The sequence below is a fragment of the Crinia signifera genome, chromosome 11 (genome assembly GCF_055691185.1).
Source record: "Crinia signifera chromosome 11, ASM5569118v1, whole genome shotgun sequence".
Lineage (NCBI taxonomy): Eukaryota > Metazoa > Chordata > Amphibia > Anura > Myobatrachidae > Crinia > Crinia signifera.
Window position 1 is genome coordinate 83,147,869 of NC_139227.1, and position 24,623 is coordinate 83,172,491.

General features: G+C 52.5%; 1 long non-coding RNA gene across 3 annotated transcripts in view; it reads right to left on the reverse strand.

Annotated features, from left to right (window-relative positions):
• Positions 1 to 15,680, reverse strand: part of LOC146046262 (uncharacterized) — a 173,110-nt gene extending 157,430 nt beyond the window's left edge. For 2 of the 3 annotated variants that reach the window (XR_014465813.1, XR_014465812.1), the window contains exons 1-2: positions 11,438 to 12,466; positions 6,381 to 6,534 (exon numbers count right to left, since the gene is read on the reverse strand). This is a non-coding gene — a long non-coding RNA (uncharacterized LOC146046262). Of the gene's footprint in view, positions 1 to 6,380; positions 6,535 to 11,437; positions 12,467 to 15,546 lie in introns of those variants that run through there. The other variant, XR_014465814.1, reaches the window with a different exon arrangement.
• Positions 15,681 to 24,623: the final 8,943 nt, after the last annotated feature.

Here is a 24,623-nt window from a genome sequence, read left to right on the forward strand (position 1 = left end):
CTCTAGCAGCGCCCCACTTAAACAGCCTCACGGGGAAGCCCAGCGCCGCCGCAGACGGCGATACCCGGCGCTTACCCGGCAGCGGAGCGACTTCGGAGGGGCCAGGCCCGCCCCCTTTGATGACGGCGGCGGCTGGGCCCGCACCCTTTGATGACATTTTTTTAAAAATATTTATTTTTTACACTGACACTTGCACGGATCTGAATGATCCATGTAGGCTTCTGCTGATACGAATTAGTATTTAATGGCTGATAAATACCAATTCGTATTGAAAAAATACGTATGCATACGACATCAGTAAAATATGAGAAAAAAAAACAAAACCTTCCCTCTGGTAATATCCACCCACTATTATTGCTTAGCACAAATCTCTGCGTGTATATGTGCTCCCCATGGGAGATCGACACCAGCAAAGTTGCTTAGAAAAATTGCTTAGCACAGATCTCTACGTGTGTATGCCCCTTTACTCAGGCTGCAGTCGCAAAGGGTCACAGCCACCGATGGTCCCGATGTTCTTCTAAACTGCAATCACAGTTTGATACGATGGCAAATGGAGGCAGGGGGTGGAATGCACCTCCTCCTGCATTTGCATTGCTTAAGGATTGCACATGATAAACTATTGCAAGCAGCTTATCATATGCAATCCAAACTGAGAGCCTGATTCAGACCTGTTCTCTATGCTGGGAAAAAAATGGTGTCTGCAGTGCTTAAGTGGGGAGGCATCCTGTAAAAAGCAACCCTGAGTGCGGCGAAAGCATCCCAAGGATTGGTCTGTCCATCAAGTACTGGAGACCGAGAGACCGGAACATCAACTCTCTAAAGCCTCTTAAAATATGAGCACTTTAGCCAGGTTGACAAAGCCGGCCTGAGCGCTCGAAACGCGTTTCCAAAGGTTTCCCGCCTCATCTGTGACACCAACCTGCTGCACATCTGTGATACCAACTTGCTGCATGTCTGCACTTTAAACGTACTGACAGCCTGCCTAAATCATCGCTCCCCAGCAATGGCTATGACTGCCAGCTGCATGCGGCTGTCACCACGTGAGAGTGTACAGGACACTGACCTAGGAAGAACGGAGATCAGCTTGTGCGGACGGTACGGCCATAGCAGTCCGGGACCATGGACCATCGGCTTCTCCACACAACAAGGTACTCCTGGTACCTCAACACACAGGACACATGTCACATGCTCTAACTTTCTATCTATAACGTGCAATACATCGCGCGCATCAAGTGCAGTCCAAAAATTAAGCCGGCCTGCGACTGCAAGCCTGAGTAAGAGGAGACTTACTTAGGCTGTAGTCGTAGAGGGTGAACGTGACCGATGGTCGCAGTGTCCTTGTAAACTGCCATTGCATCGCAGTTTGATATGATCACAAATGCCGGCAGGGGGTGGTATGCACCTCCTCCTGCATTTGCATTGCTTGAGGATCCCACGTGATAAGCTGCTGTGAGCAGCTTATCATATGTGACCCAAGCTGAATTTATATAAAACATAAAATAAAAGGCGAGGAATTGGCTGGCAACTTGGGGCGGATGGAGGCCAGAACTGATTTTATATTTTATATAAATATACATTTACGCTGCAAGGTGAAGTTCCTTCGCCTTGCAAGCCAGCCTGCGACTGCACGACTGAGTAAGGGGAGACTTACTTAAGCTGTAGCCATAGAGGGACACTGCAACCGATGGTCACAATGTCCCTCTAAACTGCCATTGCATCGCAGTTTGATTTGATCACAAATGCCGGCAAGGGGTGGTATGCACCTCCTCCTGCATTTGCATTGCTTGAGGATCCCACATGATAAGCTGCTTATCATTTGCGAACCAAGAATAGAATAGAATCAACTTTATTGGCCATGTGTGCTTGCGCACACTAGGAATTTTTTGGGGATTTACAGTGCAGCATCAAGCATGGATAGGGGGGGGGGGGGGGGAAGGCATTACATACATTACATTGAGACATTACATGTGGGGACCACATTTTTAAAGGGCAAAATTCGCCCTGCCCCTCTAGCAGCGCCCCACTAAAACAGCCTCACGGGGAAGCCCAGCGCCGCCTTAGACAGCGATACCGGGCGCTTTCCCGGCAGTGAAGCGACTTCGGATGGGCCAGGCCCACCCCCTTTGATGACGGCGGGGGCTGGGCCCGCACCCTTTGATGTCATTGCGGCCCGGGCACGCCCCTCTTGTGACGTTGGCGGCCCGGGACCGCCCCCAGCTTTGACATCATCGGGCCCGGTCCACCTCCCAGCGTCCTGCCCGCTCTAAATGCTAGAGTGAACACTAATAAGCAGGGACAGTACAGTTATCACACAGGGAACACATACCTGCCGAGCTGCACAGCACCTAGGCAGCCATCAGAGGCACCACTGGTCGCTGCAGCAGCCAGGTAGGTAGCGATATAAGCAAGGACAGTGGTGGTGGGGGGGGGGGGGATAGAGTCACTGAGGCCTGGGGAGAGACAATGAGGTCTGGGGCTGGAGTTGGGCCCTCCCTGGGCTGAGTTCCACACCTCTGCCCCCTATAGTCTAATCATACATCCTCCCTGGGGGGAACGGGGGGTGCTGCCACAGGATAGATGGCTCCTGCATCTGCTGATGCTGGGGGACAGCGGCTTGGTTCTGTGGGACTGATATATCCCCTGTCCTGGCCGGGTGCCGCCTCCAGGTGCCGATGGGGGCCACCGTCACCTCTGGGGGTCATCATGCCGGGGACCATGCCTGTGGCCGGGTCCTGAGACTGTGGTATATAAAATATAACATCAAAGGCGAGTGATTGGCTGGCAACTTGGGGCGAATGGAGGCCAGAACTGATTTTACATTTTATATAAATATAAATATATGCTTCAAGGTGAAGTTCCTTCGCCTTACAAGCCGGCCTGCGACTGCAAGCCTGAGAAAGCGGAGACTTACCTAAGCTGTAGCCGTAGAGGGACACTGCAACCGATGGTCACAATGTCCCTCTAAACTGTCATTTTGCATTGCTTTAGGATCCCACATGATAAGCTGCTTATCATTTGCGACCCAAGAATAGAATAGAATAAAATCAACTTTATTGGCCATGTGTGCTTGCGCACACTAGGAATATTTTGTGGATTTACAGTGCAGCATCAAGCACTTTGGGGGGGAGCACATGTCCGACGAGCAGCACAGCGCATAGGCAGCCATCAGTGGTGCCACTGAACTCTGCAGTAGCCAGATAGGTAATGATATAAGTATTGTTCCCGCTAGGCTGCTTTAGCTCTAGCAGCGCCCCGCTAAAACAGCCTCACGGGGAAGCAAAGTGCCGCCGTAGATGGCGATGCCCAGCGCTTCCTCAGCAGCACACCGACTTCGGAGGGGCCGGGCCCGCCCCTTTTGGTGACGGTGGTGGCCGGCCCCGCCCCCTTTGATGATGGCAGCGGCCTGGGCATGCCCCTCTTGTGACATTGGCGGCCCGGTCCGCCCCCCGGCGCCCTGCCCGCTCTAACTGCTAGAGTGAATACTAATAAGCAGGGACAGTACAGTTTTCACACAGGGAACACATACCTGCCGAGCTGCACAGCACCTAGGCAGCCATCAGCGGCACCACTGGTCGTTGCAGCAGCCAGGTATGTAACAATATAAGCCGGGACAGTACAGTATCACACAGGGAACACATACCCGCCGAGCTGCACAGCGCCTAGGCAGCCATCAGAGGCGCCACTGGTCGCTGCGGACTCCTGCATCTGCTGATGCTGCTGGACAGCAGCTTGGGCCTGATCTTTCCCCTGTCCTGGCCGGAAGCCTCCTGGTGCCGATGGGGGCCACCGTCGCCTCGGGGGTCATCATGCCGGGGACCATGCCTGTGGCCGGGTCCTGAGCCTGTGGTGCCGTCCCCGGGGGCTGAGCTGTGCGCCGCTGGCTGCGGCCTGGTCCAGTGTGGCGTCATCCAGTGCCGCATCTCCGTGCATCTCCTGCCGTTGCAGTGCGCCCGCCCCGGCCGGGGTGGGGTGGGGAGTAGTCACCGTGCCGCCATCTGTCCTCCCCCTCCGCAGTCATGGCGCCCTTTCTCAGCCCCGTACCGGAAGCTCAGCTAAATTTATATAAAATATAACATCAAAGGTGAGTGATTGGCTGGCAATTTGAGGTGGATGGAGGCCAGAACTGATGTTATATTTTATATAAATATACACTTACGCTGCAAGGTGAAGTTTTCTTCACCTCGCAAGCCAGCCTGCGACTGCAAGACTGAGTAAGATGAGACTTACTTAAGCTGTAGTCGTATAGGAACACCCCGACCGATGGTTGCAATGACCCGCTACACTGCCATTGCATCGAAGTTTGATATGATCACAAATGCCAGCAGGGGGTGGTAAGCACTTCCTCCTGCATTTGCATTGCTTGAGGATCCCACATGATAAGCTGCTGTGAACAGCTTATCATATGTGACCCAAGCTGAATTTATATAAAATATAACATCAAAGGCGAGTGATTGGCTGGCAACTTGGGGCGGATGGAGGCCAGAACTGATGTTATATTCTCTATAAATGTACATTTACGCTGCATGGTGAAGTTATCTCCCCATGTGACTCCAATATCTTCGGCCACTTAAAAAACAAACACTTAAAGGTGAACGGTTCCCCTGTGACAAGGAGGTGCAGGAGACCGTGGAAACCTGGATTTATCAGCAACCAAGGAGTTTCTACACTGAATCCATCCACTCCCTTGTTACGCGCTGGATCATTGCATCAATGTCAATTATGTGTAGTTGTAATGTTACACATGAACTGTAATTAAATATTCTTTGATTAAAATATTGTTTACATACAACCGTAGTCTCCCTTTTCATTTGGGCACACCTTATATATGATCTGTAGACCCCATTTTCTATGCAGATGTCATTTGTTCAGTATGTAAATGGTAGTGTCTACAAAAAACTCCTATGGACAAATCTCTACTTACACTCCAGCAAATGTGATTGTAAAACTCGGTACTTGTGTATTATAGCGGCGCCCCCGATGTACATCGCACGATGAACGCGTCGCATCGCATGCCATGTACCGGATGGCATGCGATGCGACGCGATTTTTACCCCCTATGCGATGAAAAATCGCATAAGCACCTTAAAGGGTTGAGCACCCTAATGGGTGCTTACAATGTTAAATGCACCCCCACGCCACTCCCCCACTATAAACGTGAACCCGAAGCGTGGCGAGCGCAGCGAGCCCGCGAGGGGCGGCGGTACGCGTCCTACGACCTTTTCATACCCCCACTATCCACGTCGGCGTGGAGTTGAGAATAGAATAGTGTGGCGAGCGCAGCGAGACACCGAGCCCGAAGCGTGGCGAGCCCCGCAAGGGGACGCGGATACCTTCACAGGTAAACGCGTCCCTTCGCAGGCTTCACAGGTATCCGTGTCCCTTCGCCACGCTTCGGGCTCGGTGGCTCGCCACACTATTCTATTCTCAACTCCACGCCGACGTGGATAGTGGGGGTATGAAAAGGTCGTAGGACGCGTACCGCCGCCACTCGCCACGCTTCGGGTTCACGTTTATAGTGGGGGGTGGCGTGGGGGTGCATTTAACATTGTAAGCACCCATTAGGGTGCTTAACATTGTATAAGCACCTATTAGGGTGCTTATACAATGTTTAATCGCATCGTATGGCATGTCAGCCTGCCCACCTACACTCCTGCTCTAGCAGCAACCCCCTCTCTCCCCATGTCAGCCTGCCCACCTACACCGTTGCCACACAGGGAACGGTGGTGGCACAGTGCATATGCAAAAGTCACTTTTATTTGCATGCACGCACCACATCCTTCAATGGTCGGCAACCATCAAAAGATGTGGCCGTCCCCCCCTGGCCTGTGAATGGATGTTACTGTGTGGATGTTACTGCAACAGCCAACCATTCACAAGGCGGGCTTTGGTGTAATCACAACGCGGCAAATTTACAGCCTTGCGAATCAACCAGAATAACCCCCTATATGTAAATTACAAGACAGGAAGTGATCACATACAGATGGCGCCGGGCTTGTCTTTGCTGGGGATGGCGGAGGACTCGCCACCCGCCATCCCCCGCCCCGCGCCATCTGTATGTCGGAAGGGGACGCGCGTGCACGAGGTGCACGCGCGTCCCGTTCCGACGGTGCTTTTCCCCGGGTCCCCGCCGGCTTCCCCGGGTCCCCGCCGGTCCACACCGCCCCCCCGCAGCCCCCCGCAGCCCTGCCCGTCTCCCTGAAGCTGGATACGGGCAGGACTGCACCCGCCGCGCCGCCTCGCCGCCCGGCTATTGAGACGCTCGTGCGTGGGAAACGCACGAGCGTCTCATTCAGCCAGAGCGCCAGATTGCTGGCGGATCGCCAGGGACACGGTCCTGGCGCTCCGCCAGCAATAATAAGGCCGGCGCCATCTGTACTCACCTGCTATTAAATGGTGCCCTCCGGGATACCAGGTGTAGGGGGTGCGGGAATTCCAGCAGATGTAACGGGATGCACTTCTGGAAGTCAGAACATTGCCTCTAAATTCCGGAGTCCCCTGTGCATTCCGGGAGTGCGGACCAGCATGGATTGGAGTCTATGAAAAGGGGGGAATCACTGATATCATTTCTCTGACTGAGCCCTGAAATGTCTTTTTCGCAATTATCATACATTAAATGCTGTTAAATCTATGTATTACATGACATGCAAATAATAGTAAAGCGTGGAGCAGATACTGTAAAAAACAATATATGTAATTCAACGTAGTGGAACGATCACATTGTAAATAAGCTGGAAACTGATTATAGCCGCCGGCCAATGTAACAGGTGAAGAATAGTCAGTGCGACGAGCTGACGCCTGGGAACCGTGTAATGTATATTGAGCTCTGTAAGTACCCACCTGAAGTAGCCCAAGTAGCCCAACCCTGAGAGGGAGAGTGATCAGATAGTATACAGGGCATTCCGGGGGGAAATACAGAAACCAGGGTCTCCTTATAGAACAGATGCTAAACCAACTAAAATACTGATTTATTAGAAGATGATTATAATACAGTTCCTCCATCCGGTGCGTTGTCGGCCGCTGGAGGCGGCATTTCAGCTCACACCGGCCGGGGAGGGACGGGCTGAAATAAGTGACCAGTGGCTGTGCGTGGCTAAACCTAATCCTAATGAGCACAAACAGCGTGATAAAATACATCAATAGAGTATCACCCCATCTCCTTGGGGCTAATTCAGACCTGATCACGTGGCTGCGAATTTGCATATCAGACGATTCTTCATAAACTGCACATGTGCACGGCCCCTAGTACCCATTCCAAGTCCTTCTATTCCATTCCAGACTCTTCACCCACTTTACTATTGTAGCAGCATCCTCCTCTCCCCCCCATGTCAGCCTGCCCACCTACACCCCTGCTCTAGCAGCATCCTCCTCTCCCCCCATGTCAGCCTGCCCACCTACACCCCTGCTCTAGCAGCATCCTCCTCTCCCCCCATGTCAGCCTGCCCACCTACACCGCTGCTCTAGCAGCATCCTCCTCTCCCCCCCCCATGTCAGCCTGCCCACCTACACCCCTGCTCTAGTAGCATCCTCCTCTCCCCCCATGTCAGCCTGCCCACCGACACCCCTGCTCTAGCAGCATCCTCCTCTCCCCCCATGTCAGCCTGCCCACCTGCACCCCTGCTCTAGCAGCATCCTCCTCTCCCCCCCCATGTCAGCCTGCCCACCTACACCCCTGCTCTAGCAGCAAACCCCTCTCTCCCCATGTCAGCCTGCCCACCTACACCCCTGCTCTAGCAGCATCCTCCTCTCCCCCATGTCAGCCTGCCCACCTACACCCCTGCTCTAGTAGCATCCTCCTCTCCCCCCATGTCAGCCTGCCCACCTACACCCCTGCTCTAGCAGCAACCCCCTCTCTCCCCATGTCAGCCTGCCCACCTACACCCCTGCTCTAGCAGCATCCTCCTCTCCCCTAATGTCAGCCTGCCCACCTACACCCCTGCTCTAGCAGCATCCTCCTCTCACCCCATGTCAGCCTGCCCACCTACACCCCTGCTCTAGCAGCATCCTCCTCTCCCCCCATGTCAGCCTGCCCACCTACACCCCTGCTCTATCAGCATCCTCCTCTCCCCCCCATGTCAGCCTGCCCACCTACACCCCTGCTCTAGCAGCATCCTCCTCTCCCCCCATGTCAGCCTGCCCACCTACACCCCTGCTCTAGCAGCATCCTCCTCTCCCCCCATGTCAGCCTGCCCACCTACACCCCTGCCCTAGCAGCATCCTCCTCTCCCCCCATGTCAGCCTGCCCACCTACACCCCTGCTCTAGCAGCATCATCCTCTCTCCCCATGTCAGCCTGCCCACCTACACCCCTGCTCTTGCAGCATCCTCCTCTCCCCCCATGTCAGCCTGCCCACCTACACCCCTGCTCTAGCAGCATCCTCCTCTCCCCCCATGTCAGCCTGCCCACCTACACCCACCTACGCCCTAGGAGGCAGGGCGGGAGGAGGTGGGGCAGCAATGAGAGAAGAGGACAGCGGGCAGGATGGTCGGGAACTGATATATGTTACTGTATACGTATGATGAGGTCTCGAGGAAGTGACGGGGGCAGCGGCCAGCAGCGGGGCAATGTGCGGCACTAAAGCATGGGGGCGGGAGAGTGTATATCTATGGTTTTACTTTTTTTTTAGTGGGCTATGAGGTGTTACCTGCAGGCGTCGTAATGGGCGTTACCTAGGTCACGTGGGTACGACCCTAATTAATCTTTTTAAAATAACTATGCCCTCCCCTCAGTGTAATTGTCTGGTAGTTTATATTGCAGCAATTCACACTAAGGGCCTGATTCAGCAAGGCTCGGTAAGCAGGGGTCAACTGCTGCTTGGCGAGCCCATAACAACCATCCGAACGCTCCGTCAGTACCATGCGAGGGAGTGTACTCACACACATCCCCTCGCACACAGCTGGGTTAAGGCTCTGGAGGGCCCTGGGGACTTTTGACAGGGGGGCCCTGAGGTCTAACATTAAAATCATATTACAAATTTGTGTGTGTGTGTGTATGTATATGTCTGTATGTGTCTGTATGTGTGCATGTGTGTGTATGCATGTGTGTGTATGCATGTATACACACACATGCATGTGTGTGTATGTATGCATGTGTGTGTATGTATGCATGTGTGTGTATGCATGTGTATGCGTGTGTGTGTGTGTATGCATGTGTGTGTGTGTGTGTATGTATGCATGTGTGTGTGTATGTATGTGTGTGTATGTATGTGTGTGTGTATGCATGTGTGTGTGTGTGTGTGTATGTATGCGTGCGTATGCATGTGTGTGTACACATACATATCTTTTATTGACATATTAGAGCCTGTGTGACCCAGAAATGTTGCAAATATGCTGTTTAATAAGTGCAATGTAATATAATGGTTTAATACTGCAGTGCCATGCGTGGTCTGAATTCATTCCTGTCCCTCAGCAGTCAGAATATCAATGCAGACATCCCAATCAGTGGCGTAACTACAGAGGGTGCAGGGGATGCAACTGCTGTGGGGCACGGGGGCAATCCCCTACACCCTATTTTAAGTTGATTTTTTTTTAAATAGTTAAATAGTAGTGCCGCCTTGGCAGAGGCTGCGCCACTGTCCTGTTACTGTCCTGTCCTGTTAGCAGGAAACACAGCGGCTGCAGGAGCCTATATGAGGACTAATTCTGTCACTATGGTGGGTGGGAGCAGCAGGAAGCCCAGTGGCTGCCGGCTCGCAAGAGACCAGTGGCACCGTGGCGGCATGTCACCTTACCCCCTCTCATCTGGCTGCCGGCACCTGAGGAGACATGTGAGTCACTGTGGCAGCAGGGGAAGGAGAAGACCCAGCGGCTGCAGGAGCACCAGAGGAGAAAAGTTACTGCAGCTGTGGGAGGAGGAGGAGGCCTGCGGCTGCCAGCGCTGTGAATGTAAGACCCTCCATTGCTAGTGAAATCAAGACATGCATCCTCTCCTCTTCCCCCATCACCCTCTGTAACCTCACCTCGTCACATCACCTCACCAACTCTATCCCTGCCACATCCCTCACAATCTCTCCCCTCACCACCTCTCATCCCCGTCACCTCACCCCTGACCTGCATCCTCTCTTCCCCTCATCATCCCATGTCACCTGACCACCTCTCGCCCCCGTCACCTCACCCCTGACCTGCATCCTCTCCTCCCCCTCGTCATCCCTAGTCACCTCACCAGTTCTCGCCCGCCCATCACCTCACCCCCTCTCTATCTCACTCCTGCTGCTCTCTGTCACCCCTCTCTCCACCTTCTCTTTTTAGCACCCACCCCCCATAGAAGCATTGTAGTGACAAAGGTGGTGGTTGGAGGCCATTTCAAGATTTTGCTATTGGGCCCTGAAAGTTCTAGTTACCCCCTGATCCCAATCATAAGTATGTGGGGCAGGCCAGCGTCAGGCTGAAAGAAAATTAGGTTTAGGCAATAGTGGCGTAGTTAGGGTTAGGCTGTGGGCAGGAGGGTTCGGCCACTAGAAAGAAGGGGGGTTAGGGTTAGGCTGTGGGGCACGAAGGTTAGGCACTAGCAAGGAGGGATAGGATGATGGCATCTGTATTCTGACTGCCGGCATCTACACCACCAGTCATCTGCATGTATTTTATAAATAATATACGAGTATACATACATACATATATATGTAAATACATGGAATCGGTACATCTGTCAGAATGAACTTAGGTCTACAGTCATTAGGTCGACCCCACTAGGTCGACTGGCAGGAAGGTCGACCTGACTTAAGGTCGACATGGGCCAAGGTCGACATGACTTAAGGTCGAATTTGCATAAAGGTCGACATGAGGAAGGTCGACTGGTCATAAGGTCGACATGTGTTTTTCACAGTTTTTTTATCCAAATGTCGACACGGTCGACATGGACACAGTTGGCAATGAGTATCGGACCCTCGCATCGCTCGCAATGCTTCGGGCGCGGTGTCTCGCTTCGCTCGCCACAGCTTTAATAACCACCTCCATGCCCTAGTGGATGGTAGGGCATGAAATACCGCCTGTCGGCACATGTCGGCTCAAAAAACAGTGAAAAACCCCATGTCGACCTTATGACCAGTCGACCTTCCTCATGTCGACCTTTATGCAAATTCGACCTTAAGTTGTGTCGACCTTGGCCCATGTCGACCTTAAGTCAGGTCGACCTTCCTGCCAGTCGACCTAGTGGGGTCGACCTAATGACTGTAGACCTAAGTTCATTCTAATAGATGACTGCATCCCACGTAGGCTGGGTACAATGACATAGGAGCAGCTCATTGTACGTATGTGTGAGACAGTAGAGTAAGACACAGCAGGGAGGAGAAGGAGGAGGGACGGAGAGAACAGCCCAGCAACTTGCGGAGCTTGGCAGCAATGAGGCTCAGGAGCCAGAGAGGAGATGCGGGGCACCGGTTTGATCACCACAGGTTTCCCCAGGTGAGTCAGGCTGCTATATAACAGAGTTATACTGTACTTACTGCAGCTTCCGCTCCTGATACTCGTGCTCCCCGCTCACATTCCACAGTCCGCTGCCGCTTCCAAGCTCCCGCCCATTCTCCTGCTGCAGCACCACGGCCAGCGCTACCCACACAGCCCCGCGGTGGCCGTCATAATGACGTCACAACCCCAAGCATTCAGGCCCCCGCCCCCGCAACATCGCGTTCGCGCATGCGCACTCAGGTTTTTTTTTTTTTTGCAAAGGGGACAAAAAACCGGGAGGAACCAAGGGATTTGCGGGGGGCGGGAGAAGGATTGAAAAAGCGGGAGACTCCCGCTAAATGCGGGAGGGTAGGCAAGTATGTGTTGGGCCAGGCAAAATACACTTGGGTCATCTGTAAGTGGCCCCCCTCTGATGATTTTAGGTGTCAAATGTGTGTCCCAATACTCATTAACCCTCGCAAGAGGGATTTTTCTGAATAAGAAGCTGGAGCTTGAATAAGAAGTGAATAAGAAGCCAACTTCAGCCTCGTCAACTTAAATCTGTGTGGGAAGGGGGATATATAGCCTTTGAGTAAAAAGAAATATAAAAATATATGATACAGCCAGTACAGGCTATGGCGAGGGAGCCAGTGACAGGGACTATAGAGAGGTAGGGCAGGGGGAGCAGAGGCGGTCCTGCAGCGATGCATAACCCACAGCAGAGAGTGCCGGCACCGGGAAGGGTGATCCCTGGAGAGGACAAGGGCCTGTGCAGTGCTGTGAGCTGCTGACCTGTAAGGAGCGGAGGCTGCGCAGCTGTGTGACCAGGAATGGCGCCAGGAGAGCCATTCTCCTCCAAGTCCCCTACTGCTGCCGGCCAGCCGCCAGAGGGAAGGGAACCGCGCTGCCCCCACTAGCTGCCAACCACAGGAGGAGCCCCAAACCCGGAGAGAACAGAATGATGTTGTGTGCTGCCGAGGTGTCCTACATAGTGCCTGCCAGTGGAGGAGCTGAGAGATTAAAGACTAGAACCTCAAGGAAGAAGGTGCTGAGGGGGTAAATTACCTAGGAGCACACCCAGCCGGAGGATTCCCCCGGGGTTGCTCCGAAAAAGATAGAGGACGCAGCAAGTGGAGACCAAGGCGCGCAGGCACCACGGAGGACACCCTCTCTCGAGGAACCAGAAGTGTGGAGGACACGCAAAAGACCCCTAGCTGGAGAGACCTGTAGAAGCCCCCTCAGTGGTGCGGAGCTACCCTGTGAGATGCCTGCCCGAAAGTGAGCTTTGAACACGATGCAACATCAAGGACAAGAGCCGCTCAGAGGACAGGGGACAGCCCAGCGGAGTAGAGGACAGAGGAAGATCCCCAGCCTGATAGGAGCCGGGGGTGGACGCAGAGGCCGACCCAGAACAGCACGACAGGCGGAGCCGAGGACGACCCAGCACCTCCTGCTGCAGGTCAGGAGCCGAAGACACAACTAGCAGAGAAGTAACTGTCACTGATTTACAGAAGAGGAACTATCTGGGATAATTAAAAAGTTCTGTAACACAATGCAGTAACTGTAATTGAAGGGGATCTATACCTACCTAGCAGAGGAGCAGCCACAGTCATTACACCGCACTTGCAAACTTCATGTTACAGTGGTTTGTTGCGATGCGCAGCATCCCGGGTGTGCTGTGGTGCGAGTCCAAAAGGAGTTGTGGGTGAGACAGAGAAGCGCTACAGGTGGCGGGGAGTACCACCTTATCCCGGGTGCTTGTGCCCCTCCTTCCTGATATTGCCACATAGTCCTTACGCTGCCATCTCTGCCCATGGCATTCCTCCGCCCCACGAGGCTGCCCCATAGAATTCCACTGCCCATAGTATTCCTTCCCTTCCTCCGCCCCTAGCATTATGCTGCCCACTCTGCCCCCTAGCATTCCACTGCCCACACTTAGGTCGACAGTCATTAGGTCAATACCGTTGGGTCGACAGGTAGCAAGGTCGACATGTGTGAAGGTCAACAGGTGTCTAGGTCGACATGGGACAAGGTCGGCATGGGTTTTGGTCGACAAATGCATTAGGTATACATATGGATTAAAATTTGTCCTACCTTTTCTACAAACAATACAGTCTCTGAATGCCGCTTTCTTCGTTCATCTCTCTCTCTCTCTCAGAAAGAATAAGCAGCACTCACCAGTCTGTAGTTGAATGGAGGTACAACCTCCATTGGCAGACCTCTCCCACTGCCCACTCTGCCCATAGTATTCCTTCCCTTCCTCCGCCCCTAGCATTAAGCTCAGTGTTGCCGACCCTCCCGGAATTCCCGGGAGTCTCCTGAAAATCGGGTCCCCCTCCCGGCCCCCCGGAAGGGTGGGCAACCCTCCCGGAATCTGTGGGACCCCCCTGAGCCCCCCGAATCGCGGCATGTAAATGCCGCAATCCACGGGTCTCAGAGGAGGGGGCGGAGCTAAAATGGCACAATTGCGTCATTTTAGCCCCGCCCCTCCATGGATATCAGTCATTTCTACTACTGTATTTCCCGTAATGGGGGCGGGGCTTAATGACATCACCGTCAAGCCCCGCCCCCCGATCGGGTAAAGCCGTCATCACCGTCAAGCCCCGCCCCTCCTATCCCGGAGAGGAGCATTAAAAAGTCGGCAACCCTGATTAAGCTGCCCACTCTGCCCCCTAGCATTCCACTGCCCTCTCTGCCCCCTAGCATTCTGCTGCTCACTCTGCCCATGGCATTCCGCTGCCCATTCTGCCCCATAGCATTCCGCTGCCCACTCTGCCCCATGGCATTCCGCTGCCTACTCTGCCCTGTAGATATTCCGCTACCTGCTCTGCCCAATAGCATTCCTCCGCCCCATAGCATTCTGCTGCCCACTCTGCCCCATAGCATTCCTCCTCCCCATAGAATTCCGCTACCCGCTCTGCCCAATAGCATTCCTCCGCCCCATAAAATTCCGCTGCCCATTCTGCCCCAATGCATTCCTCCACACCATAGAATTCCACTGCCCACTCTGTCCAATAGTATTCCACTGCCCACTCTGCCCCATAGCATTCGACTGCCCACTCTGCCCCATAGCATTCAGCTGCCCACTCTGCCCTATAGCATTGTCAACATCAAGTACACATCAAGACACATTAAGACACATTGAGGCAACATCAAGGACAAGAGCCGCGGGGAGGACAGGAGACAGCAGAGCGTAGGAGAGGACCCAGGAAGATCCCTAGCCTGGTAGGAGCCGGTGGTGGAACTTGCATAGGCCAACCCAGAACAGCACGACAAGCGGAGCCGAGGATGACCCAGCACCTCCTGCTGCAGGAGCTGAGGACACAAAACAAAGCCTCACCTGCTGTGGAGCGAGTCCAGAAGGAGTTGTGATGCAGAAGCGCTACAGGTGGCACTGAGTACCCCCTTATCCCGGGTGCTTGTGCCCCTCCTTCTTGATATTGCCCCATAGTCCTTACGCTGCCCACTCTGCCCATGGCATTCCGCTGTCCACTCTGCCCCATAGCATTCCTCTGCCCCATAGCATTCTGCTGCCCACTCTGCTCATAGTATTCCTTCCCCCCATAGTATTTCTCCGCCCCCTAGCATTATGCTGTCCACTCTGCCACATAGCATTCCGCTGCCGACTCTGCCCCATGGCATTCTGCTGGCGACTGCCCCATGGCATTCCGCTGCCCACTCTGCCCTGTAGACCTTTCGCTACCTGCTCTGCCCCATAGCATTCAGCTGCCCAGTCTGCCCCATACTATACAACTGCCCACTCTGCCCCAAAGCATTCCTCCCCCCTATAGCATTCAGCTGCCCACTCTGCCCATTGCATTTCCTACCCCCATAGTATTCCTCCACCCCATAACATACCGCTGTCCACTCTGCCACATAGCATTCCGCTGCCGACTCTGCCCCATGGCATTCTGCTGCCGACTCTGCCCCATGGCATTCCGCTGCCCGCTCTGCCCTGTAGATCTTCCGCTACCTGCTCTGCCCCATAGCATTCAGCTGCCCAGTCTGCCCCATACTATACAACTGCCCACTCTGCCCCATAGCATTCTCACACGCCTGACACACGTAGGGCCTGACACACGTAGGGAAGCCACGCCCCCAATCTCCGGAAGCTGCAGATGTGTCGGCGGCGGCGCGGCTCTTCCAAACCTCCAGCCAGCGCACCCACCTGCAGTGCTGAGCACCCGGAGCAAGTGAGCGGTGAGGAGGCGCCAGGGCAGGCAGCTTGCTAGAGCGGGGGACTCTGCTGCTGGTGAGTGGCGGCAGTAAGAGATGCGGCGTCCATGACTGCCCCGGTCATCAGTGTGGAGTCAGCACTGACGCCAATAGGTGCCGCGGGACGGCCGGGCAGTGCTGGTCCCACAGGATGGAAGGTGAGCGCCGGGGACAGCGGGACGATGCAGCCCGGTAACCCCAGGCAGCTCACCAGATCAGGCTGCAGCAGCTGAGTGCGGGCTGGGCGGCTCTCTTCTCCCGTGCCTGCACTTCCACTGAAGAAGGTGAGCGGGGAGACCGCTGGGCGGTCCCATCCCTGGCTGTAATCTGCTCATGTGCGGCGGCAGATGGTCCCCTTGTCCCCCTGTCTGCGAATGGGTGACTAGGGGGAAGGTGCCCACAGGGGCAGGGTGCACGGAGGGTGTCCAGCAAGTAGGACAGATATTTGGGGCGATGGATGCAGGGCGTTGGCAGCGTCACAGGCTACTCGAATGCGTCTCACTGGGCTACAGGGGCCGCTGCTGCCTGACATATTTTAGGCTCTCCCCCAGCAACGACTGACTAGCAGGAGATATTTGCCCCACCTGCATACCCAGACCAGGCCACTCTGCATGGATCCTGCCCATACTACCCGCAATATAGATCCTGCCCCAGAAGGAAAGGAATCAGGACTGGAGGGGTGGAGGATCACCATATTACATCCTTCTCTGACCTAGTAGTCAAATGAGCAATTATTAATGTAAAGTCAATTATTATCATTATGTGCTGCTGCAAGAGATAGATAGATATATATCTATCTATCTATGCTGCATTTCTAGAATGAAGTATTTTTTTTGGGGGGGGGGGGGTGATTTAGTATTTTAGTTTGTCTGGCTCCTACACTTTCATGCTGGCTCCTAGATTTTAGACAAATTTGTCGAGCCCTGTGTTAACCCTTGCAAAACTACAGCTACTTATTCAAAATGAGACATGACTCATATCTATGTGCCCATTTTGCCCATGTACTTCATGCCCAAGTCAGCGTTGGACCAGACCAAAAACACTTGGGTCATCTGTAGGTCACACCCCTCTGTTGATTTCAGGTGTAAATTTTGTGGCCCAAAACTTGTTAACTCTTGCAAAACCGTAGTTAATTCAAAATGATAAAATGGTCCGGGTGCCCACTTTGGCCCAAACCAGCGTTGGGTCAGGCAAAATACACTTGGGTCACATATGTAAGTGATACCCCTCTGCTGATTTCAGGTGTCAAATTTGTGGCCCAAGACTCGTTAACCCTTGCAAAACTACAGCTACTTATTCAAAATGAGACATTATTATGACATTGTGAACATTTTGCTTGTGTATTTCATGCCCAAATCAGCATTGGGCTAGGCCAAATACAAGCGGCTCATCTGTAGGTGACACCCTTATGTTGATTTTAGGTGTCAAATTTGTAGCCCAAGACTCGTTAACCCTTAAAAAACTGCAGCTACTTATTCAAAATCGTTAAATATGGTGCATGTGCCCACTTTGCCAGCATATTTCGTGCCCAATTTGCCAGCATATTTCATGCACAAATTAATGTTGGGCCATACTTGCCTACTTTTGAAAAGCAGTTTGAGGGAGATTTTAGATGCTAGCAAAATGCACCAAGCGCAGCGTCGCGCACCATTGAAGGGGAGTGTCATAGTTCAACCAAAGGGCGTGTCTAGTGACACATATGGGCGTATCTATTTCCACCCAGGGGTGTGTCCTGCAGTGGCTGGTGAAAAAATAATATGAAGAGCCGCATACCACCAGAACAAGTTTGTATATGGGCAACCTACGAACAGAAGCTGTATAATTGAAACCAGCGATTATGTGTGGTTGCAATGTGTTCAATGGTCATGAAATATTTTCATATAAATAAGTTCATGTTTTCAGTCAGGCTGAAAAATTATAATAGAAAGGCACATGGGCACAGAAAGACATAGCAGCATGCCTCCCTAGTTTGGCGTTATAGAAGTTGCAATCTGCCGCGCCGAAGGCGCGGCCAACTTGAAATTGGATGTGTCTCCGATGAAAGGGGTGTGGTCTATGGACAGGTCTGGGGCTTAGCACCACAACCCTGTTTAGTCACTTTAGGGGCTTGCCCAACACCCCTAAGCATCCCCTGGCTTTCTCCCTGCACTGGAGATGCCTTGAACATGTGCATGGAATCTTTTCAGCGATCACTGGCTCCTTGGTAGGTCAGCTGAGATCTCCAGCTCCCTGCTCTGCCCCAGCACGCTGGACACTGCCACCCAAAGGAGGAACAGCAGGACAGTCTCCAATTAGTGGGACTGCGCTGCAGTAATTAGGACAGTTGGGAGGTATGTAGCATTATTACTACATACTTATTAGCCCAGGACACAGAGGGGGTGAAGCTCTTGACACAACCTGACCCACCATACACTGGGCCTTATTTTGGTTCATTCTTTCTGACAAAATCCTTCTTAGATGGACAAAACCATGTGCACTGCAGGGGGGGGCAGATGTAACATGTGTAGAGAGAATTAGATTTGGGTGAGTAATTTTGTTTCTGTGCAGGGAAAATACTTACTGCTTTATTTTTACACTGCAATATAGATCTCACTTTGAAGTAAAACCCCACCCAAATCTAATTCTCTCTGCACAAGTAACACCTGCCCCACCTGCAGTGCACATGGTTTTGCCCATCTAAGAAGGATTTTGTCAGAAAGAATGAACCAAAATAAGGCCCACTGAGAAGTTGTGTAAATATGGCCGCCAAGGCTTAGAAGGGCGGGACTGTCAGCGCAGCTAGGGAGACTGCAGGCAGGGCTGCCATCAGAAATTGTGGGGCCCAGGACAGAGACAATAGGCAGGGCCCACGGCTCCCCACCATAATACTCATTACATATTATACCACACACTTTAATGCCTATGACACAGTATGCTACATGCCGTAAAATGCAAATTACACATTATAACGCACACCGTAATGCCCACAACACATTATGCCACACACTGTTGCAAAACACCATATCAATGCCAGGATTGTAGCATTGTTTAAAATATCGCCCAGCATGTACACTACAAACAATACACGCTCCCGCTGGTTTTACCGACCACCCGTTGTCATCTGTACACACAGCTCAATTGACATGTCAACAATGACTACATGCACATAGCGGAGAACCGATGACATTCGTCAACGATATAGTTCAGTGCATATGCACTACATGGTTGGCCCAGCAGATTAGAGGGAAAAGATGACATCGCACAGGAGCAAATCGTAAAGTGTATGCACCTTTATAGGTGACTGAAATCTTGCAAAGTCTGCACTACTATAACCAGCCAGTCTGTGCACAGAAAAGTGTGTACACTACATACAGCACTGACTTAGCAATAAACTTACTAGTTGTAGGAAAATGATGATCTACTCCGATGCAATGATCTCAGGAGAGGTACAGTATATCCTACACCTGATCCAATAGAAGTGCCCTCCATTTACCACTGCACCAAGTACTGTATGCTGTTCATGTACCAAGCCTTGTAAAGATGAAAGGTTGTCCACAGCTTCTAGCTGACATTTATAAACTTCATTCTATAAAAATGAAAATACAAAAGCCAACTGTTGTATACGGGTAAGCTTGGCAGCTCCCCTCCAACATGAATTGTAAACACAGCCACACAAGTGCTGCTTATCCGCACATACAGAAAGCTGTGGGCACATCAGTACATGCTGGCAGCAAGCCTAGCCGTGCCATGTGCACGTCACCTATATACACACATATGCTGCTACCCGCTGCACATATGCTGCACCCCCAGCTACAGCCACCCCAGGACAATGCACATGCCAGGAGCACTAGCCCAAAAACGCACCACCCTATCAGCAACCCTGAATCCGCCATCTTCGCGCTTCCTGCTTCTACTGACAGCTGACAGACCCCGTGACGGGAGAGGGTAACAGTCAATAGAGGATATGAGGGGGAGGAGGTGAGAGGGGTTAAGGTGACATGGGGGGAGGAGGTGAGGTGATGGGGGCGAGGTGAAGGGGCAACGGGTTGAGGTGACAGGGGCGAGGGGAGGCAGGTCTAGTTCTTACCAGTATTGTCGGGCCTCCCATTCACTGGCGCTGTGGCAGTGTATATATAACAAACATGTGAATGGTGCAGGGGGTAGCTTTCTGGGCCCGCGGGCCCCCCAGCAGCCGGGCACCTGGGCAGCGGGGTCTGGGCAGCGTGGGTGGGCAGTGGGGTCCAGGCAGCATGGGCGGCAGGAGGTCCCTGCGGTGCATGGACAATCAGTGGCGGATGAGAACTAGTTCCCATCCGCCGCAGGGAACCCGCCGCTGACTGCCCATACGCCGCAGGGACCTCTGCCCACCTGCACTGGCCGGACCCCACTACCAAGGTACCACCTTCCTCCCAGGGCCCCCACAGACCTTAATTTGTCAGAGTCTGCTATTTACTGCAGGGCAGCAAAAAAACGGGCAGGGTGGAATTTGTCGGTTTTTAAAGGGGCACGGCGCAGTGCCCTGTGAAATAAGCCTAGCGGGAACACAACACATATATATATTCTAGAAGATTAAGCGGCACTCCAGGACTAAACAATAAAGAAATCACTCTTTATTCTTATATCTCTACGTTATCAGGAATACAAAATTGTGAAACAGTGCTTTCTTTTATAGGAACCATCAGGAAGTGAACAAACACGTGAACACCCCCCTCTGTGTGTGTGTGACGTCATAGATTATGGACATCTCATCTCTATGACAAGAATATACTCTGAGGGTTAATACATTAAAAAAGTGATCATAATATATAGAAAACGGTACATGTGAGTTATCCGTTCTGCCGATTTTGTCCTTAAGTTTGGTTAACTTAAGGACACCCGACCGACGCGATGCCCACGATTTAGCTCCAAATCGGGGGCATCGCGTCGGTCGTGGCCGTTATAAGGGGCCGCGACTCGATGCCCCCGATTTCCCATAGACAGTAATGTTAAAAGACACGATATCGGGGGCATCGCGTCGGTCGTGGCCGTTATAAGGGGCCGCGACGCGATGCCCACGATTTCCCATAGACAGTAATGTTAAAAGACACGATGGACCCGATTTCCCATAGACAGTAATGTTAAAAGACGCGATGGACCCGATTTCCCATAGACAGCAATGTTAAAATAAAATTACAATGTGAAATTGGGCAATATGTTTTTTAAAAAAATGTTTCATGGCCCCCCACCACCGTTAACGCCACCCCGCTATTGACGCCAACCCGAAGCGTGGCGAGCGCAGCGAGCCCGCGAGGGGCGGCGGTACGCGTCCTCCGACCTTTTCATGCCCTACTATCCACTAGGGCGTGGAGTGAGAATAGAATAGTGTGGCGAGCGCAGCGAGCCACCGAGCCCGAAGCGTGGCGAGCCCCGCGGACACCTGTGAAGCCCGCAAGGGCACGCGGATACCTGTGAAGGTGTCCGCGTGCGCTCGCCACGCTTCGGGCTCGGTGGCTCGCTGCGCTCGCCACACTATTCTATTCTCACTCCACGCCCTAGTGGATAGTAGGGCATGAAAAGGTCGGAGGACGCGTACCGCCGCCGCTCGCCACGTTTCGGGTTGGTGTCAATAGCGAGGTGGCGTTAACGGTGGTGGGGGGCCATGAAACATTTTTTTTAAAAACATATTGCCCAATTTCACATTGTAATTTTATTTTAACATTGCTGTCTATGGGAAATCGGGTCCATCGCGTCTTTTAACATTACTGTCTATGGGAAATCGTGTCGGAAATCGGGTCCATCGTGTCTTTTAACATTACTGTCTATGGGAAATCGTGGGCATCGCGTCGCGGCTCCTTATAACGGCCACGACCGACGCGATGCCCACGATTTCGGGCGCGATGAAAAAATCGGCAGCCCGGATAACTCACAAGTACCTAGAAAACATTACAGAACATGAACAAAAGTATAAACATAATATTGATATAACATTCAAAAAAGAAGAATAAATATAGCACTGGTATCCACAACTTTAATAATCCCCATTGAGAATGTCAGTGTTGTGGTAATGCAAAGAATGTTATCTGTTTTATAGCTGGCTGTGTTCTCCGGTAATTGAATGTTGTGCAATAAAGATAATCAGTAAATCGTTACAATCTTTCAATAGTGTCACCTAATTTCTTAAAATGTATACAAAGAGGATTTGGATACTAATTGTGCAGACCTAGTCTATACACGGCCGTAATGCACTAAAACCAAAATGGCCGATTAACCCTTGCTATGCTGTACAGAAGACAGAGCGAGGGCCGCATAGGCTGGAGGGAGATTAAGAGCCTGTGAATTTGTTGTCCACAAGCAATGTACAGCAGAAGCATCTGTGTGAAGCCCTATGGAAATAGTAGTGGAGTGGCAGTTAGTTCTGCCAATCAGGTAGCAGGGGGGCGGCAGCCAGAGAGGGTTATATCAGTGATCAGAGACAGGAAGTGAGCCTCTTTGATTCTGGATCAGTCTGGAAGCAGAACAGCAAAATCTTGAAGCAGGATAAGTAACTTTTCAATTGCTCACATTCTCTCTCATTCCTCCCTGTACAGCTTGCTTTTTCTGTCTGTGTACCTTATCTGCTCCTGCTTGCACAGAATACCCTGTCCTGTATCACAGCCACATGTAGACAGTGTCAGGGCTGGGGATTTCCATGCTGGCAGTGGTGATACTACAGCACCACTTGCTGGTGCCCTGGTTACTAGGTTTTATTTCACTTGTGGCATTTAATATGGGGGTGTCTTTGAGGCACAATGCTTTCTGTCTGTGGGCTCCCTGCCTCACTTGGGAGGGTGCAGCCATGCCTGTTACAGTTGGCCACCATTTCTGCCCTCCCTGTTAGCTAAAACAGTGGTGAGAGCTGCTCAATGAAACTAGTAATGCCCCCCAGGTGCTGCAAGGGAGGGGGGTTTAACCCCCAGCACACCAAAGGGCATTAGTAATAAGATATGAAAAACCAACATAATAGAGGGTGATTCAGAGAGCTTAGTTACATATATTTTGCAAAAGATATGATAAGCTTCCAGGCCTTGTCACGGCTTCTCTGATGCCGGAAGTCCTACACTCGATATAATTGTCTTACTGTAAGGCTACATGATAACAGCACTTAATATATCTGAGTTGAGAGCCAGCCTATCAGGAGTTACCCCTAAATCCTCCTTGTGGCACTACAGGAACCAGCATGCCCTCCAGGGCTCACTCCATGTGGCCTCCCTGCCTACTGGCATAGCCAGGTCCCAGTCTGAGCAGCCTTGCTTAAAGGGCCTTATGCCTCTTAAATTTTACCACGAGTTTACCAGTAATGTTTTTGTTGCTGGTGGGTCACCAGTTTGCAGAATACATGGTTGTTTACCTCACCTCTGACCGCTGGGCACCTAGTTGTTTATACTGGCTTACAGTAGTTTGGTTTCCGGGCTTTTCCATTGCAGCAGGCTGCATATCAGAAATACGCCCCTGTACGTACCTGTGTGGGCTGGCACATCCCCGCTGCAGTCCCTCGTTTGGTAGTCTGGCTCATTCTCAAGCTTTTCTGGGCTAGTTTCCCTTCAGCTAGGGTCTCTACACATTCCCCTAGTTTCCCAATGTGCCCACCCGCCCTGAGGGCCGTGGGTCAGTCGAGGTGACATCCCACCATGTTCTTTCCCAGGGTCTTTAGCGCTGTGATGTCTCATGCCTGTGTTTTTCTTTCGAGGTCACAGTTGGTGCAGATCGTATTTCCTCTGCGGCTAATCCATCACCACTGGACTTCGGTGCCTGCCGTGTCGGAGGCTGCAGTTACCCGGGTGATGTCAGCAGTCGAACAAGGGGCGGAGTCCGCAGATGCTCCACAGAGTCCACACCACGGCAGCTGCGAGCACTCCCCAAAGCGGCCATGTCAAGCAGGGGGATATCCCCGGCGGCTGAGGGTACCGGCCTCGCAGAGCGTGGATCCGGCATGCCGGCTCCTTTACCTTCAGCCGAATCAGAAATCCCGGCTACGTCTGCTGACGAGCACGGAGGCTCCTCCATCGATGGTGAGAACACTGAATTTTCTGTGTGTGCAGCATCCCCTCTACACTCTTCCGCTAGCAGCGGGGAATTTGGGTCCCCCTAGCGCCCGCACGAATTTGCGAGGTTGGTGGCGCGCGCTGTAGCTAAGCAGGTTGGGGGTCCAAGTGCACCCAGAGTGGGAAGGCCCCATCAGGTTGAGGGAGGTCAAAATACATAATTAGAAGGGGACAGTTTTTGGTAGACCTTTTCACACTAACCACATATGCAGGAAAAGACTTTGCAAGGCCAGACGGTCCTCAGCCAAGGGTGAGTTCGCTTGCCAGGGTTTTAGCAATTGGCTTAAAGGGGGTTGCCTGTTACTAGCCTCGTGTTACCTCAGCACCAGGCCCTATGAAGTCGTGAACATACTACGTTACTTGTTCCCGGTTAACGTCACGTTCATAATGACAAGGACAGCGCATGGTGTGATGACTATGTAAAGTGTTGTCATACTCACGAGGGGTCCAAACCCATCTTAAAGGGTGCAAACACGTTGACATTCAGCTGGGATCATAGGTAGGGGCCTGCCTTCGGTGTAGCCTCTAGGCAAGAAGCCCTTTACAAGGGGGAAACACGGGGTGAGATCCGGCAGCAAAGAGAAGCGCTTTGCCTTTCATGACGGCAAGTGTGACCAAGGGGCAAAATGTAGTTTATGTGGGGCAGGTCACCCCAAAAAATTTTATAGACCTGCCGCAAGCAATGCAGATCAGGGCGGGGTCGGCACTGGCAGCCGAAGGTGACGAGACCAAAAGGTGCTGGCGGGAATCTATTGGGGCAGAATGGCGGGGCCTTTCCCAGTCTGACCCGCTGATTGGGATTTGTTTCTCCCCTCTGGGGGTGGTCCCTAAGAAAACCCCGGGCAAATATAGACTGATTCAGCACCTTTCTTAACCCCATGGGGCGTCCATCAATGACGCCATCCCCGAGCAACATTGTAGCGTCCACTACCAAGTTGTTCGATGAGGTTCTAGGCATGGTCCGGGGCTTTGGCAGTGGGGCCCTAGTGGC